Raw genomic sequence first — 19,754 nt, 5'->3', positions numbered from 1 at the left:
TTACCTAATGCTGAATGTGACATTCTGATTGAGAAGATGGTGCAAAGAATCAAAGTGTGGAGTTCAAGGAACTTGTCTTATGCAGGTCGGGCAACATTGGTAAATTATGTTCTCATTGCTATTCATTCTTATTGGTCACAATTAATGATTCTCCCCTTCAAAGTTCTACAAAAAGTCAACTCTGTTTGTAGAAGTTTTCTTTTGAAAGGGGTGGACTCAAGCGGTTTAGGATTAGTAGATTGGGAGGATTTGTGTAAGACCAAAAAAGAAGGTGGGTTGGGGTTAAGAAGAATCAAAGAATGGAATGAGGCGGCGATAGGCAAATATGTTTGGGCTATTGAGTCTAAACAGGACACATTATGGGGAAGCGTGATAGCCGTCAAAAGTTTGCTTGGGAAGCAAAAAGGCATGATTGGACGTGGATAGGTCACTTTTTCCAAGGAGACACGAACTACTCTAACAGATTTGGTGGGGTAATCGAAGGGTCATTTTCCTAAAGTTTATTTATTGCTGGTCGTAATTAATAAACTTGGGGGGCAAATGTTATCCAAAAGACAGGTGTGGATGATGTGGCAAATATTTTCAACACGTGGCTGACACCTGACAGAGGTTCTGTTCGACCATCGATCAGGGATGTTCCCCTGACACGTCGTTTGAGTTTTATATACGACCAGACTGCTCGTATAATCCGTATCTTTATGAGTAATCTTGTAAAATTGTAACTATATTCGCGATTATTTCCATTTATACCTGATTATCCAATTAGTTAGGTGAAAATATCTTTGACTAATTCATGTAACCCACCTTGAGCTTATAAATAGAGAGAAATAGCTCAAGGGAGGGACATTTTGGCTGATTTTTGTTTATGCTTTAGAAGATAATTTTGGCTATTATCTTTCGGTTGTATTACTCATCCCTCTAAGGCTTGTGAAACTCGAAGAACCCTAGTTCTTTGATCACTCATTTGAGAATCAAGATCAATAATAGCTTAAGTGGACATAGGTCATTACCAATTCTGGGGGCCGAACCACTATAAATTGTTGTGTCGTTTATTTTTCTTTCTATTAGATTTTATTCAATACTTTTCATCACATAAAGCATTTGACTCCGTGTCAGTTGACCAAAACGAGGGTCAACATTTACAAATCTAAAAACTTATAGATTATAATAACAAATTTTTTACAAGGAGCTAATTATATTAACAATTTAATTGTCTTCTTTTTTTAAAAAACTAACTTTTACAATTGAAATTAATCTATCTATTACATACAATGTTAGAACACAACAAAACTATATACATAAATAAAAACCTTACTGTACATAATTTTTACAAGCAAGAAAGAAAATAATACCCAACAACTTGAAGAAGAATTTCTTGTTGGCTTGGTTCTTTTATATAATTGTCTTGGTTCTCTTAAATATCCAAGTATAGTTTTAGCCTATAATACAGAATAAACACCATTAAAGTCAAACCAAAACTAAAATAAATAGAGAACTTGAGGTTGCAGAAGAAATTAAAAGGATGACTGTGGTTTTCAGTCACAAAAATAATTTATATAAAAGTTGTATTTTTCTTATCAAACTGGATAGCTTCAAACATAAAAGATCAAAATTTTTACATTTCTATTGAAAAATAAAATAAAATAAAAGTTTTTTTATCTTTACATGACAAAAACAAAAATACTTTTGTAGGGACAAAAATGATGACCCAATACCTAATATATGTATATATATTTATATATAAAGTTTTAAACAAAACTAAAGTGAGTGGGTACGATTTTGATTTGAGTGTATTGGATTTGTCATTAATAATTGGTTTGTCAACATTATAAACATATATATATATTAATACATTTATATAAATTGTATATTAGAGTGGGAGAGGGTGAGGTTTCTCTTTATATGGCTTTAATAATTGCTTTGATAACATATAATTAAGAATGTAAATGGAGTAGAACGAAACATTTGTGGTTCTGTGGGGTATTATCTCTTAATTTGCACATTTCTTTTGTGATCCTCTACCCTATATAGTTCTATTTTACTATATTCACATATATAATTCAAACATATCTCATCAAATTCAAAAAGAGATAGAAAGACAAAAGATAATTGTTACACTAGCTATTATATACTAGTGCATTTTTTGTATGTGCAACAATATTATAATTAGAATTTTGTTTTCCATATAGACCAACTATAAAATAAACATGTAATTTATATTAGAACAACTATATGTTTTTTATTATTATCAGCTATTCATAACTATTCTTTCTTTTTTATATATATACATATTTTTAGTCACGGATTACATTTGACTCTATTATAAGAGCATAAACAATTTTTAACATTTGGATAAATTATAACTTAATTTTTTGTATATGACAACATATATATGATAATTACAGTATGTATTCTACCAATTTTTAAAAATTCTTAATGATTTTGGGGCGGATTTGGGAATCTCCACTTTTCTCCTTATGTCTAGCTGCCCTTAGGGTGAGGCTTTCTTAATTTATATATATTATTTCTCTATTTTGGGTTTCCTGATTTTTATTATCATTCTCTTTGTTTGGATGTTTGCAGATGGTGGTGGTGATTTTGCTTTATTAAATGTCCTGGTCGATTTTTCTTTTGAGTTTATATGTTTGGCTTTGGTTTACTAAGATGTGTTACACCCTAATTTTGAAATCAAATAAATAGGCTTGAGATGTAGGCTTGTAATGTGTAAGCTTGAGAATAACAAATGTTAGCAATACACTTGTATAAATTGACAAATGGTTCCAGATTTGCTATCAGTGTTCGAGCATGAGTTGCAAGCTCGAAGATACCAACTTTCTCCGAGGAATGAGTTCGACCGGATTAGTGAATGAGGAGGAGGCAACAACTGAAATGATGAGCTCGAAGCGTGGTTAGTCTCGAAAGCGCGTTAACACAACGTTCGAGCTCAATGAAACACACATTTATCACACGGGAGAGCTGTTAGGAAATCCCTATTTCCTAGGGATTGGTCAACACCGTATATGAGATCCATATTTTTATGGGATCGTTATTTAATTAATGCATTTGATTTGTATTATTAATGGGGATAATTATTTGAATTTAAACATTTGATTGTAACTTCCCTGAATTGGGGGAAGATATGCATACAACCAGGTCTATAAATAGTCTGGACTAGGTCATTTGTATTCATGGACAAATTTGTATTAAGAAGAAATTCTGCCAAATTGCTTTCATTCGTGAATGTAGGCAGATTTCAACTGTTGAACCACGTTAAGATCTTTGATTTATTATGTTCTTCCTAAATCGTTGCTTATTGCTCTACATAATGAAGTTGACGAAAAATGACGACAACAAAATGAAATGTGCTTATATAGTGTCTTAAATTTTATATGCTCAAATTATATAGTTTAAGCAATTAAACTAACCTTTCTATTATTCCTTAAATTCTTCACTAATGAAATGGAACTATATCACTTCAACAAACCTGAAAAAAAATATTGGAGAAGGAGAGGATTAGTTTTTGTGTATTGATAAAATTGAATAGTATATTTTTAATGGTATTGGTTCAACTAAAATTATTACGAGATTCTAACCACGATATAATTTTTCAGTATTTGTACTGTTTTTGTAAATGCCAAAGATTGTGTACTCGCTACAACAATATAATGGTTTTATGAATTTATTTTGGAGACATTAAAAGTCTATAATGTCTCTCGTTGGGAAAAACATTGTAGGTAAAGTCATTTTAATGGCTTACATCAATGGTGTAAGACATTGTAGAGAGTCGTTGAAAGTAAAAAATTTTATAGTGACTTCTGAAATGTTGCACTGCTTGGATTTGAAAAGGATCAATTGTTGTAGTTTTTTTTTTTCTGAGAAGAAGCAAACCTTTCGGTTTGAATGACTAATTGACCGGTATTGTTAAAGTTCAATGATTTTAATAAATTGTGTTTAACATACGAAATGTTGTTAAGCATAAGAAATTTCGTTTGATAGCCACTTATATAATAAGTTAAGATATCAATTAATAGTTAATGCAATATTTTGGGATGAAATATTCTGCATTAATATGTTAATTATTAATTAAATGATGAGTTTTATCGTTTTCCACTTTGATAGATTTCTTTTAGATTCATACACGTACGCATCCAATAATACTTCTATTATTATAGTAGACACTTATTTCTCTTTTTATTCGTAATTAAAAAAGAAAAACAAAAACAAAGCCCACCAAGATATAATATTGTAAATCTTAAAAAATGTGAAATGATTTTTTCTTTTTGAAGGAAACAACAAAAACTAGATGTCATCAAGAGACAATACTACGAACCCATATGGCCCCCCACAAAACCACATGATTCATGAATTCACACACTCTAATTAATTACATTTAATACATATAAATATGTGTATTTATAGATATATATATATATATATCAAATTTTAAAGCAATGAACACAAACCTCACTCTTTAATTACAATTTATATTTGTTTTAAAGAGAGAACTGATTATACTATTTCTTATATATGTGATGTTTGATTGGAGGGAATGAGAATAGATGAATAGGAATGAGAATGTGAAAAAATATGAATAGAATAGAATACAAATTAATATTGATAAAAAATTATTAAATTTTTTCAATCTTGCATTTGAATGATTTTTTCTCTATTTTTCAAATAGAATAGTCATTTTCCACCAAAATGGTAGAGAAACTATTTCATTGGAATGATATTTTGACAGTAAAAAATGCAACCAAACAAATGAATGGAATAAAAATTGATTCATTTCCATTATTCCATCTTTTTCATTATCCCAACCAAGCATCACCTTACGTATATTTCATATATATAAGTGTGTTAAAAGAACGAATTAAGCACATTTACATTCATCCGTCTTCCTTGACTTGTTCTCATCATGTTTTTTTATCATAAAATAAAATATGTATAAACTTTAGGATAGCCTTTTATTAATCATGAGTATTTTACTAAAAGATATATAATTAATAATTCAGCTATGTTATAGTACTATCTCACATAAAAAAATATGTGGGCACATTCAATAATATATACCCATGTACTCAATCTTTTCACTCTTACTGTCTAAACTACATTCATTGGACATAATTATTAAAGGTCGTATCTCATAGTTTTTTATTGTAAATTTGACTATCTTACACTATAACGTATTCGCAGCTAGGTTATCTTATTCTATAAAAAATTTAAGTGTAAAAATAAGGGCTCATTTGGTAACATGAGTTTTATCGAAATACATACTTGGTACCCTATGATTTTAATAATGTTCATCTGGTACCCTGTAATTTGAAATCGTACATATTTGATACTCTGTACTTAAATTGGATCAATATGACCAAACTGTCCTCAATTATATGAGTTTCAAACTCAAATTTAATTACTTAAGTATATATAATTGATGACAGTTTAGTCATATTTATAAAATTTTACTGTTCAAAATCCATATACATGAACACAACAAAGTAAATAAGCACATGCATTGAAACTAGAAATGTTGACGTGAGTTTTCTTCAACTATAACTAGGAGATATTTAAAAAGCTAAAAAGGAACAAAACAAAGAGATTGACTAAGAACTCACAATGCTTAAGTTCTCTTTGAGTTTGTAATTCAATAGCATTTTGGCTTGCTCGAGTTTACTTGTATTATTAATGAGATCCAATGCCTATTTATAGGTGGCTATGGATGCTTAATAAGGCTTTTAATAAGAGTGAATTACAATGCTTAACATAATTTGCTACAAGAAATAAGACTTTTTGTGGTGCATTTCATCATAGAACACGGTGTCACAAAAAGATGCACTTTCGTGATGCCTTTTGTAAAGTGCTTCGATCATGAAATATGTCTTAAAATAAATTTTGTGAGAAGCGTACATTTCATGACACCTTAAAGAATCGCAAAATGATGATGTTTTAGTAGGGAGATTTTCCCATCAATTTTTGGAAAAATGATGAATAATTTATTGTACCCGAACCAAGGTTCAAACAATCTATTTTATACATGTATAAAAAAATCAGATATGCATACAACTGATTGCTTGAGCCGTGATTTTGACAGCATAAATTATTCAAAATTTCTCGAAAACTAGTGGGATGTCTGTTATAACTACAACATGTACATCGTTACATAAAAAAATTGTGTTATAATTCATTCACGTGCCAAAAACAAAAATGCCCTCACCAATATTTCAAATTTCTTACCATGCAAGTATACGTGGCATATGCATGCAACGTAAAAGAGAATTACACATTATTTACATGTTACAACACAAATATTTAAAATATTTTACACAATTGTTACACTATGAGAATTACACAATTGTTACACAAAGTCATCAGCAGGATCAACAAAATTGTTCACTTGAACAGGTAGGGCTCTGAGAACTCTTCGTCATCTGCGCCTTTGGATGTAATAGTGAAGTTCATGTTAACCCTAACTAAAACCTTAAACAGACCTGGAAGAGAGCCAAAAGAGGAGAAAAACACCACCATTCACCCAAAATTGCTAATTCCTCCACTGACATGTATGTCAACGCATCTCTGTTGCATCTCATGTTCGTGAACAAGAGAAATTTCACGAAGAGATCGAAAAATTGCAAAATAATAATTTATTTTGCAATTTTACATTAATGAAATGTTTTAGATATTACTGAAAACTTTATATGTTTTATATATTTATTAATGAAAAACCAATTATATTTTACTTTGCTTTCCATTTTAAATAAAACAACTATATGGAGATTAGTTTAAAGGAGAAAACTTGAAAGGAACAACTGTAATTAATATATATTTAACATATTAACACATAAAATTCATGAAGTAAAAGAACCCACAATATAACAAAATAGATGAATGCTACTACTACTACTCAATACAATTATAGTTGTTTTATAGCACAAGATATAAAACTAAGGAAAAATAACTACACAAGATATAGTTGTTTTTATATATTTTGGTTTAAATTGTCAACACCATTTCAAATCGATCATAAGGGAATATGATTAATTATCAATTTTGTGATACGTTCCTTTGATAGATTACCCTGAGAAGCGAATCCATCACTAGGGGTGGCAATTCGTGTTATCGTGTCATAATCGTGTCGACACGATTATGACACGACACGATTAGAGTAAACCCGTACACGACACGATTATTATTCGTGTCAGAAATTCAAACCCGTACACGACACGATTATCTTAGCGGGTCACACGTGTCGACACGATAACACGTTTAATAAATTTGTCATTTGACACAAATCTAAAACTGACACGATTAATACACAATTAAACATGTAATGACACGACACGAAATTGACACGATTAACATAATATAAATAAATTAAAATGTTTATATAATCTTAAACGTGTCTTAAGCGTGTCATTTTCGGGTTAAGCGGGTTGACCCGAAAATGACACGTTTAATAAACGTGTCGACACGATTATGACACGAAAATTAAATGTGTCACCCAAACCCATTTATTTCGTGTCGTTTTCGAGTCGTGTCATCGTGTCGTATCGAAAATTTCCAACCCTATCCATCACCATATTGGTATATGAATTGTGCTGTCCTACCAAGATTTTTGCAAACTTGAACAAATTCTTTTGAGAAACTAGAGTTATCTTCATCTTCATTATTATTCATCTCCTTCCATGTTTCATTTATGAAAAACTTGATATGCTCACGAGCTTCGTCTTCAGAAGCACCTGTGTCATGCATGTAACATTGGATTGATTTGGGAACATCACCTCTTTTCATTTGACCAATAAGACAATATATTATTGTTGAGAAACTTGATCAAATATGTCAAATCAATATATATCTCTTTTTCTTATACGATAGTGTAAAATATAGTGGTAGGTACGTGTACGCCCTCGTTTTCCTACGGACTGATTAGCAGGTCGAGCATCAGACTAATCAAGGTTAGTCCGTAAACTTCCCCAGGTCGGAGATCCTGTTTTCCAGGTCGTACCCCCTTAGCTCGAGCTATCCTCAAGAACTCTCCAAGGCTGCCCAAGAATGGGGGAAGGAATCCTTGAGGCCGAAGGTCGGGTCAGGGAAGCAGCTCGTGGTACGAGCTTCTCGTGGATCTCTGACCCTTTGTAAAGTCAACACACGCAAGATAAACGTGCCTATATCTGACATCACGTGTCCGATATCTCTGTGACTTCTCGGACACGCAGCAGGAACGTGCGTATTCAGACACCCACGGCTGGGTTGGGCCGTGCGGCCCATTATCTCCTCATCTATCAATTTGACCATACTCATGTGTCAGGTTTAGGAATTAATCATGAATGTCACAGAGTTGATATGACAAATAATAAGGTCACGGGATGACATCCTTACCAACTTCCAAGTGCCTTCTCCTATAAATATGGAGACCCTTGGAGTTGATAAGGGTTGGAAAAATAATAGTCTCGAAGAGATATGCACTTTGTAACCAAACACCCAGAATATATCAATAATATCGACTAGTGGAGTAGAAGGATTTTAACCTTTGAACCACTTAAAAACGTGTCTTGAGTCACCTAGTTCATCCTCTAAGATTTCATATCTGTGACGGTTCTATTTTCAGCACTAATCATTTTCTCTCTTTCTCTTAATTACCTGTTGGCGAAGAACCGCGTCAACAGTTTGGTGCTTTCTGTAATGACCCACTACTCTAGACTATTTGGACCATTAGCGAAACTATACATAAAATCCTTAAAAGAACTTACATTTGCGAAAATACCATAATTTCATTAAGTAACTTATAAAAATAAGAGTTACTTACAAAGTAAATACCAAAACGGATATGGGATCCCATTGTCTTTAAAACAAAAACATAATTTAAAATAATAAAACATTACATAATTAGTGCGAAAAATACATATAAAAAGACATAAAACCGAAACTACATCCTCGAATCGATTAACGCTCGGCCCCTTGACTCCATTCATCATCGATACACATCCTCCAAGCGCCACGAATCTTACCGCCTCTAAGCTTATTTTCCTGCACATAAACAGAAAGGAGTGAGCCTAATGCCCAGTAAGGAAAATCTAACACAACGTCATATACATAATTTCATAAGAAAACATAAAGACTTAACATAATACATATAACATACACTTATTATAATGGCCATTATTACTTGGGGTCCCATAGACTAAACAAGCATATGCCCATGGGATTAGTGGGGTCCTACTAGCTAAGTAGGTCATATGCCCATAACCCATTTGGGGTCTTGTTAGTCATATGGGTCATATGCCCAAGCCTACAAACATACATGCATACATATCATAACACATTTAACAACATAAAACATAAGATAACATAAGCATATAACATATTGATTCTAGCCTATTTTCCTTACCAAAGTTACCGGGATATAATGGACTGAGTTGGGACTTTTTGGAACACTCCTAAAACCATAAGAAAGAGTGAGTCTAAAGAAGAAAGGAGATGAAATGAAAGGGATGGAAAGACTAAACCATTAAAAGTCACACTTACCAAACTTATGCGCTTCAAGAACTTAGATCCCCTAACCAAAATGAAGATTAAGGTTAGAGATTGAGTAGAAGACTATGAGGAAGAAAATAACATAATACAGAAATGAACTAGAGTTTTGGTTACCTCAAAGACTTGAAAGACCAATCTACACCTCAACTGAAATACTATAGAACCTCACTTCCCAAAGTGTTTGATAAGCTTATGATGTTTAAGCTTATGATTTTCCCAAACCAGGTGTTTACACTCTCACACTCACTTAACACTAGCAGCTTCTGAACTTAGAGCAAAAGGTGAATAATGGCTGGGTACTAGGTCCTATTTATAGAGTTTGGGAGTGAAAGTATCTTGATTTTACTTGAATAAAAATAATGGCTTTTTAGGTGAAAATCATTTGAATAATCGTTCAGCAGAGGCTGAAGACTCGTTCAGAAGATGCTGGACTGTTGAAGGAGTTTGAATGGCTGAAAGGAAAAGAATTCAAAAGTATTTGAAAACATGCTGGTGGAGGCGATATATCGCCCCCTATAGGCGTATTCAGACACCCACGACTGGGTTGATATGACAAATAATAAGGTCACGGGATGACCTCCTTACCAACTTCCAGGTGCCTTCTCCTATAAATATGGAAACCCTGGGAGTTGATAAGGGTTGGAAAAACAATAGTCTCGAAGAGATATGCACTTTGTAACCAAACACCCAGAATATATCAATAATATCGACTAGTGGAGTAGAAGGATTTTAACCTTTGAACCACTTAAAATCGTGTCTTGAGTCACCTAGTTCATCCTCTAAGATTTCATATCTATGACGGTTCTATTTTCAGCACTAATCATTTTCTCTCTTTCTCTTAATTACCTGTTAGCGAAGAACCGCGTCAACAGTACGTCTCACAAATTCTTAAGAAATTCTCAATAATGTCGAAAGTCGAAATCATGATTCAAACAGCTTATATTGTACTCGTGAAACTAACCATTTATATCCTGATTTCAACATTCGAAATTATTCAGAATTTTTTGAAAATTTATGAAAGGTATCAAACAATGTACCGAAAATACTAAAATATATATAGATATGTAACTTCTTACCGATGATGTTCCTAGATCATCAGCTAATCGTAAAACTGTGCATCCACTACGAATTATGTTGGGATAACATTCTTCCAAGCATTTCACATTTTCTTTTGTAATGGAATTGTTAAAAGAGAAATAAGCATGCACAAGAAGAACCAGTCCTCCTGCTGTAATCCATGTGTTCTCAATATATTCTTGCAACTTTGGTTTGTAACCACTATAATACCATTTGCCTCTTGTAGTTGACATTTACAGAACTCTACCCACTGCACACAAATTTTTTTTGCTAGAAAAATATCAGAGAAAAGAAATATAATAACATTTCCTAAAAGAAAAATAAAAAAAATTGTACATGCATATACGTACCGATTTTTTGAGGTATTCAATGTTGATGAAATTTTGCTCTAATAACACATCAAACGCTGTTTCATTTATGGTATTGTATAAAACAGAGAAAGGTATCCGCATATATTCCGGTAAATCATCCATGGCTTTCAAATCCCATCTAATTAAGGAACAAATTTAATTAATTATAATTAATGTATTTATGTACAATTAATACTTAATATTGTGATGACATGGATATACCTAATAATCTAATCAAAATAAAACACAAAAAAGTAGGAGAAAATTTAGCTTGAGATATACTAATTAATTAATTAAATAGAGACAGACAGACAACTTAATCATGATATATTAATATATCAAATATGAGTGGTGTCCAACACTATATGAAAGTGACATACGGCTACTGTTATAATCTAATATCAGATCCCACACATTTTAATATAATAAGTATTATGAAGTATCGCTAATCAATTGTAGTACGTGTTGGACATGTTAAGGTGCCAAATAACAACATATTCTAAATTCAATGATTTCAATAAACTCCCTGCACCAATTCATCTTGAACCAGATCTAGAAATACCCTCATCAGTTTGTGTAGCCATAAATCCTATTTTCTATTCATTGAGATCTGTTGACTTTGTATACCATTCGGTTGTAAATAAATGATCTTAGCAACACTCATAAAATATATATTATATATGAATAGCATTAACTTACTAACCTCTCAACGGCATTAGTGAAAATCTCTAGTTCCTCCAATGTTCCATAAACATCATATGTATCATCAACTACTGCTATTAGATAATACAATCTTGCAGACATTCTCCTAAAGTAGCTGAATTTTGGCTCAAATGTTACTCCCACATTCCATAAGAAACACTCCATCGTTCTATCTCTAAAGAAATCCAATTTCTCTCCAAGTTTGGAATGCCTGGCCCACCTTTAATTTATATATATATAGGACAATTTTTTATGGGGATTCACTTTAAGCTATACTGGTGGGGCTCTTAGTGTTCTCGACCTGTAAATAGTTTTCGGTACAATTTTTTTTACGACTGTGTATATTGTAGCTATTTAGAGCATCTGCAAATTTTCAGAAAATTTTGAATAGTTTACAGTACCGAAAACTAGGTTCAATCATGTTGCTTTCCACGCCCATTAAAAAAATTAGTCACACATGTAACAACATGTTTAAACTTAGTTTTTGGTACTATAAACTATTTGGAATTTTATAAAAATTTGCAGGATGCTCTAAATAACTATAATATACTGTAATGATTCAACAGAGAATGAGAAAATGAGTGACACGAGAGAAACAAGAAATATGATGAAGATGACAAAATGACTGAAATGATCTCAACGTGATGTTGAGACTAACTGAGCTGATATTTATAGATAGAGAGGCAACAAACAGTTACAACGGAATTAGTTATGCCAGCTGCAGACAGCTGTACAAGCTCATAACAACCTAACTAATCAGTCATTAGGAGCTCAACTAATCCCTGATTAACTACCCTTAACTGTATTTCTAACACCCCCCCTCAAGTTGGACATAGAGAAGTGAAGTCCCAACTTGTTACAAAGATTGTTAAAGTGTTCTATTGGTAATGGTTTTGTCAAGATATCAGCTACTTGGTTTGCGGAGTCGACATATCGAACATCCAGAAGCTTGGCCAGTACTCTATCGCGAACAAAGTGTAAATTGACTTCAATATGCTTTGTTCGGGCGTGGTATACGGGATTCGATGCTAAGGAGCCTGCCCCCAAGTTATCACACCACAGAATCGGACATGCAGACGTAGAGATGCGCAGTTCAGCTAAAAGCGATTGTAGCCAAATGAGTTCTGCAGTTGCCAGCGCCAAAGCTCGATACTCAGACTCTGTACTCGATCAGGCTATGACGGATTGTTTCTTTGAACACCAGCTAATCAGATTGCCTCCTAGGAATACCACATAACCAGATGTCGACTTGCGATCATCAAGACATCCGGCCCAGTCGGCGTCAGAGAAAGCATGCAAATCCAGGGAAGAGCTGCTGGTGAAACGAAGTGCTTGAGATGGTGTACCAGCCAAGTAACGAAGGACTCTCTTGCAGGCTGTCTAGTGCATTGTCGTTGGTGCTTTCAGATACTGGCTCAGGCGATTGACTGCGAAGGAGATGTCCGATCTCGTTAGTGTAAGATACTGTAGAGCGCCTATGACTGACCGATACAAGGTTGGATTGGCTAAAGGAACTCCTGAATCAAGTGTGAGTTTGAAACTGGGGCACATGGGGGTCGGCTGAGGATTGGAGTCTAGCATATTCGTCTTGTTGAGTAAGTCACGAGTATACTTTGCTTGACTCAAGAAGATACCGTCTGATGTTCGCGAGACCTCAAAACCAAGGAAGTATTGCACTGGACCAAGTATTTTTAAGGCAAAGCGAAGATTGAGATCCACTATAAGACGATGTATCTGAGCACTATCACTGCCAGTGATTAATATGTCGTCGACATATACTAGTACAAAGAGTTGCTTGCCATTGCCAACTGAGAAGAATAAACTGGTATCTGCTTTAGAGTGTTGAAGACCCCAGCTGAGCAGATACGACTTGAGTTGATCAAACCACGCACGAGGTGCTTGACGAAGGCCATAGATTGCTTTGTTAAGTCGACAGACATGGTTTGGAAAGGTAGAGTTGATGAAGCCCTCAGGTTGATGCATGTAGACGGTTTCTTGAAGATTGCCATTCAAGAAAGCATTATTGATGTCGACTTGTTGTATTTCCCACTTATGAGCTGCTGCAAGTGTAAACATAACCCTTATTGTGCATGGCTTCACCACTGGGCTGTATGTCTCAAGAAAATCGATGCCTGGAGTCTGCTGGAAACCTTTTGCTACTAAACGGGCCTTATGTCGATTGATAGTGCCATCGCTGTTGTACTTGATCCTGAAGATCCATTTGTTGTTGATGACAGCCATATCTGGAGTGTGAGGAACTAGACTCCATGTATTGTTTGCCTGCAAAGCCTGAAATTCAGAGAGCATTGCTTGTTTCCAGCAAGGGTTAGTGAGTGCATTTTTCACATTTAGAGGTTCTAGTTCAGTGGAAAGATTAGCCAAATAAGTCTTTATTTTTAGATTGCCTGTCTTTGACCTAGTGACCATGGGATGACCATTTGTGGGGTTCGGAGGTATTGGTAAACTGATTTGTATATCTGATATGGGAATAAAAGGGGGAACAATTGGTATATCTAAGTGTTGAGACATGGACAATGACTGTGACTCCGAAGAGTTTGGTGTTGCAGGGGACTCATGTGTACTAATGATTGGTGAAGAAGGAGTAGAGGGGTGATTTTGAACTAAAGAATTTGACACTGGAGAGACCTGTTGTGGTGACTCTGAAGGCCTATTAGGTGAGGATGATGGCATTGGTTTGTTGAGTGACACTAGGGGAAGACTAAAGCCAGGAGTAGAGTTTGTGGTGTTGTGTGATTGTGGTGTTTGAGGGGACTGAAATAATAGACTGTAGGGAAACTCATATTCATTGAAGGTAACACTACGTGCAATATAGAGTTTTCCTGATGGATGTAGACACTTGTAACCTCGATGCAGGGAGCTATATCCAACAAACACACACTTAGATGACCTGAAAGAGACTTTGTGATTTTGGTATGGGCGAAGGAGGGGAAAACATGCACACCCATATGTTTTAAACAACGTGTAATCTGGTTTTGATTTGTGTAGAGTTTCATATGGTGAGATGTTGTTTAAGATTGGTGTGGGGAGCCTATTAATCAAGTGAGCAGCAGTGGAGAAAGCTTCCCACCAGAGATTGAGTGGCATGTTGGCATGGGCTAAAAGAGTGAGTCCCACATCAACAACATGTCTATGTTTCCTCTCCACTCGACCTTGTTGTTGATGTGTGTGAGGACATGAATGCCTTCGAGAGATGCCTAGTTCATTAAACAGCTGAAACAGTGACCTATATTCACCCCCAAGATCCGTTTGGATGCTTTGAATTTTTGTATTAAATGAACGTTCAACAAAGGCATTAAACTGCTTGAATAAGAGAAAAACTTCAGATTTTACTTTCATTGGATAAAGCCATACATGTTTAGAGTAATCGTCTACAAAACTCAAATGATATCTATAGCCATCAATTGAAGAGTAGAAGGAAGGGCCCCATACATCTGAATGTACTAATTGAAAATGCATAGTTGTTTTATTAGACGTACTCTTAAACGTAAACTGATGTAATTTGCCAATTTGGCATGCATCGCAGAACTCTACATGTTTACACTTCAAAGAGGGATTTATTGATGACAATACACTAGCTAGTACAGGTTTAGAGGGGTGACCTAAGCGAGAATGCCATATCATAGCAGCTTTAGACTTATCAGATACTACATTGCTTGTAGTGGTTATATTGTAAGCTTGCTTGATAGGCGGCTTTATTGTAGTGGACTGAGATAATGGAGTAGCAAGAGATGACTTGGACGTTGAGACCTGAAGTGTATAGAGTCCATCACGAAGCGAGCCCTGAAGAAGTGCTTGCCTCGTATTCTTGTCCTTGACAACACAGGAAGAGGAATCAAACTCAAGAATGACATGGTTATCTTTTGTGAACTGTGATATACTAATAAGGTTCTTGGTCAAATTAGGCACAAGTAATATATCCTTTAGGATTAAAGACTCATTAGCTTTAATAGTAGATATTGAACTACAACCAATATGTGAAATAGGTAGAGACTCACCATTGCCGACTGTTACCTTTGCTTTCCCTTTGTAGTCAGTTCTATTTTTCATGGCGTGATCGTCATGAGTCATGTGGTTCGTGGCTCCTGAGTCAAGGATCCAAGCACTCGGTGCATTGTCAGTGTATGTTGCTTCAGAGATCAAGGCATTTGGTGACTCAGTGTTGTTGTTTGGGGGCGTATCACTGGGAGGCTGAGTACTTGAAAAATGAACATCAAACCGATGAAAGCAACGATGCGCCGTATGTCCGGTCCTTCCACATAACTGACAGCTCAGTCGGCTCGATCGACCAGATCCACGTCCACCATTAGGAGGTCTGTTGCCACGCCAAGATCCACGTCCACGAGGTTTGTTATGATCGCGAACAGAGAGTCCTGCAAGATTGGCTTGGACATTGTCGATGTTGGACGATGTATGCTGCTGGAGTCGCATTTCTTGCGTGTGAAGGCTGAACTGGACGTCTTGGATCGTCAGCGGCTCAGATCTGTTGGTCAGATTGACTACTGTAGCTTCGTACTCCAGTCCTAATCCACCAAGAACATACAAGCACAAGCTATCGTCGGAGATCGGATCTCCTGCTTCAGAGAGAGTGTCGGCGTAGGTCTTCATCTTCAAGAGATAGTCATCGATCGACATGGATCCCTTCTTGGTGGACTGGAGGAGTCCTTTGATCTGAAGTATCCTTGCTTTCGACTTTGTGGCAAAGAGTTGTGCAAGAATCGTCCAGATCTCGGCCGAAGTCCGGCAACGCACCACATGTCCGAGCATGTTTTCAGTAACAAAATTGAGAATCCAATGCATAATGAACTGATCAAAGCGGATCCACTGAGCATGAAGAGGATTTGGTTGATCCGTACCTGCAATCATCGACGGTGGCTGAGGAAGAGTGCCGAGAACATATCCGTCAAGAGTGTACGCGCGCAGAGCAGCCATAACTAAAACGCGCCAGTAGGAGTAGTTGTGACGATCCAGGCGGAGATGAAGCGGAAGAAGAGTGTTGTTGGGGAGGGGAACTTGATCGACGGCGGCGAGAGCTTGTTGAGCATTGTCAGCAACGGAGTGAGTCGTTCCTTGAGACGCCATTACCGTGTAGCTCGGATACCATGTAATGATTCAGCAGAGAATGAGAAAATGAGAGACACGAGAGAAACAAGAAATATGATGAAGATGACAAAATGACTGAAATGATCTCAACGTGATGTTGAGACTAACTGAGCTGATATTTATAGATAGAGAGGCAACAAACAGTTACAACCGAATTAGTTATGCCAGCTGCAGACAGCTGTACGAGCTCATAACAACCTAACTAATCAGTCATTAGGAGCTCAACTAATCCCTGATTAACTACCCTTAACAGTATTTCTAACATATACACGGTTATAAAAAAAAATCGCGCCGAAAACTGTTTACAGATCGAGAACACTGAGGGCCCCACTGATAGGGCTTAAAGTGAAGCTCATATAAGAAAATTCCCTTGTATATATTTATCAGTATATATATATATAAAATATAAATAAGAAGAATTATTATATTATTACCTAGATAAATCTTTTAGATCTTCTTGATATATCGACTGCACCATGTTGAAATCCAGTTTGGCAAACTCAAGCAAAGTGGAATTCATGTCTTTTCTTCTCTCATACACATCAATGAACCACCTAGCTTCTGACCTTGTTATCCTCCAGGGAAGTGGGAGCTCCAAGGCATGACTCACTAATACCATATTATCATCCAATAATAAATTTTTCTGCTCTATCATCACCATGTAATTTTTGAGACATTCGGTTGTGAAAACCCTAGCTTCCTCCAAAATAGGTTCATCTTTTTTCTCATAGAATGAAGCTTCGTATAAGGCCATTACTCCCATAATATCATCACCCAAGCATGCTTTGAACTTTCCTGTCTCGTCCTTAAAAACACTAAAAATTTCTGCAATAATTAATTAAGCATTCTCATCAGACGCTTCAGAGTAGAAAATTCTTCAAATATTTGAAGAAATGAGTAACAAACGTATAAATTGATTTTTTATTTTAAAGATTCTCTAAAATTTACTATTCTCTCTCTAGATAATGTAGAGAAGGGTTTAGAGCTCCTTCAAAAAAAATTAATTAATATTTTATTGCTTTTGCTTTTGCTTTTGTTTTTGTATCCTTTAAAGAAATTTTTAGTTAATATTTACTACTTTCTTTTTATTTATAATGAATATATAGTATTTAAAAGTATAATATTTAAATGATGTAAAGAAAAAATATAGAGAAACTAATGTATGAAGCGATGTAAAATATTAGAGATATATTTTGAAAGATAGAGTAGAGAAGCTAGTGTGGTGCTCTAACATCGGTAAACTTAGTAATAAAATGTCAATAATAATGGTTCGATCTAAAACCATCAAATGACCTTATATTTTTAAGATATCATACTTTTTTGGACCCTGTATTTTTTCCGATTACCTGTTTGGACCTTATTTTAAAAAATTATTTTCGGATCCTATATTTTGTAAAATGGTTTAAATAGACCCCTAAACTTAATTTTGATGAAGAAAAAATTGAATATAACAACATAATTTTTAAGCAGAATGATTTTATTTTTGTTCTTAATTGTTAGTTTAGTGAATTATTTGTGATTTCAGTTGAGCAAAGCACATGATTCAAACAAATAATGAGACAAAACACAAGGTCCAAAAAAGTGTAAACCCATAATTATTTATATGAAAATTAATTTCAGTACTTAGTAAATTCATATTGTGATAGGAGGAATTTTGTTCAATCCAAAACCATCAAATCAATATCATTGGATATCAAACAATTATCAATTATCTATTAATATATAGAAAATTTATTATATTTTAATATCACTTGTTATAAATATATATATATATATATCATGTACTTGTGTACTTGGTAGTGCATACGTACCTTGAGGTACTGCATGGCCATGTTGGCGCAGAAGCCTAAATTCGAGAGCAGTGGTGTACAAATTAAAAGTAGGATTATTAATAATATTATTAATATTGGTGTACTTTGCCTTCAAAATATTGTTAATTTCACTCTCAAAACGGTAAGATAATCCAAGTCTCTGCAATGTATCAACTAACTCAAGTTGAGGTAAAGAGTTTTCCATCTCAACTAGCATTCTTTTCACATCTCCCTCCAGCTCATTCAATCGACTTATATAGGGTTCTCCCTACACATATATATATATATCATACATTATGTGTGTATATATATATTGTATGATCAAATTAATAACAAATAAATCACCTTATATTCGCTTGTGAGAGATTCAATATAATCAAAAGACCAAATTGAGGCTTCATAGTTAGCTGTTCGTCGATCAATAATTGTAGTAGCAGTAGTAGTAGTAGTAGTAGAGCTAGGGCTGTGGACCACAGTACATTGGATGGGGTAGCAGGCACTTGATCTCGATCTTGATCTTGATTTTGCAGTAGTAGAAGATGTTTTTAGTCTAATAGGGAGTGATGATGGAGTAATAATAAATTGGAGTTGAACTGCCATGATCAGCATTTTTACAATATTTTGGGATGAAATCTTCTTCATTGCTTTGCCTTGTATTTATATAAATGTTAGTATAATGAGTTATAATGATGCAAAACATTATTGTAATTATTATTTAAATGATGAGTTACATCGTTTTCCACTTTGATAGATTTCTTTTAGATTCATACACATACATCCAATAATACTTCTATTATTATATAGTAGACACTTATTTCTCTTTTTATTCATAATTAAAATAGAAAAACAAAAGCAAAGCCCACCAAGATATAATATTGTAAACCTTAAGAAATGTGATATGAGTTTTTCTTTTTGAAGGAAACAACAAAAACTAGATGTCATCAAGAGACAATACTACTAACCCTATATGGCCCCCCACAAAACCACATGATTCATGAATTCACACACTCTAATTAAGTACATTTAATACATTTAAATATGTGTATTTATAGATATATATATATATATATCAAATTTTAAAGCAATGAACCTCACTCTCTCCAATTACAATTTATATTTGTTTTAAAGAGATAACTGATCATACCATTTCTTATGTAGGTCACGT

The 19,754-nt window shown here is 34.4% G+C and overlaps 1 pseudogene; it reads right to left on the bottom strand.

The window, feature by feature from the left end:
- Positions 1-7,560: 7,560 nt before the first annotated feature.
- Positions 7,561-19,189, bottom strand: LOC133777908 (myrcene synthase, chloroplastic-like; annotated as a pseudogene).
- Positions 19,190-19,754: the final 565 nt, after the last annotated feature.

This window comes from Humulus lupulus, chromosome 5, assembly GCF_963169125.1.
Source record: "Humulus lupulus chromosome 5, drHumLupu1.1, whole genome shotgun sequence".
In the NCBI taxonomy this organism is placed as follows: domain Eukaryota; kingdom Viridiplantae; phylum Streptophyta; class Magnoliopsida; order Rosales; family Cannabaceae; genus Humulus; species Humulus lupulus.
The sequence above is the reverse complement of the archived record's forward strand: the minus strand, read 5'-3'. Positions and strand labels throughout refer to the sequence as shown.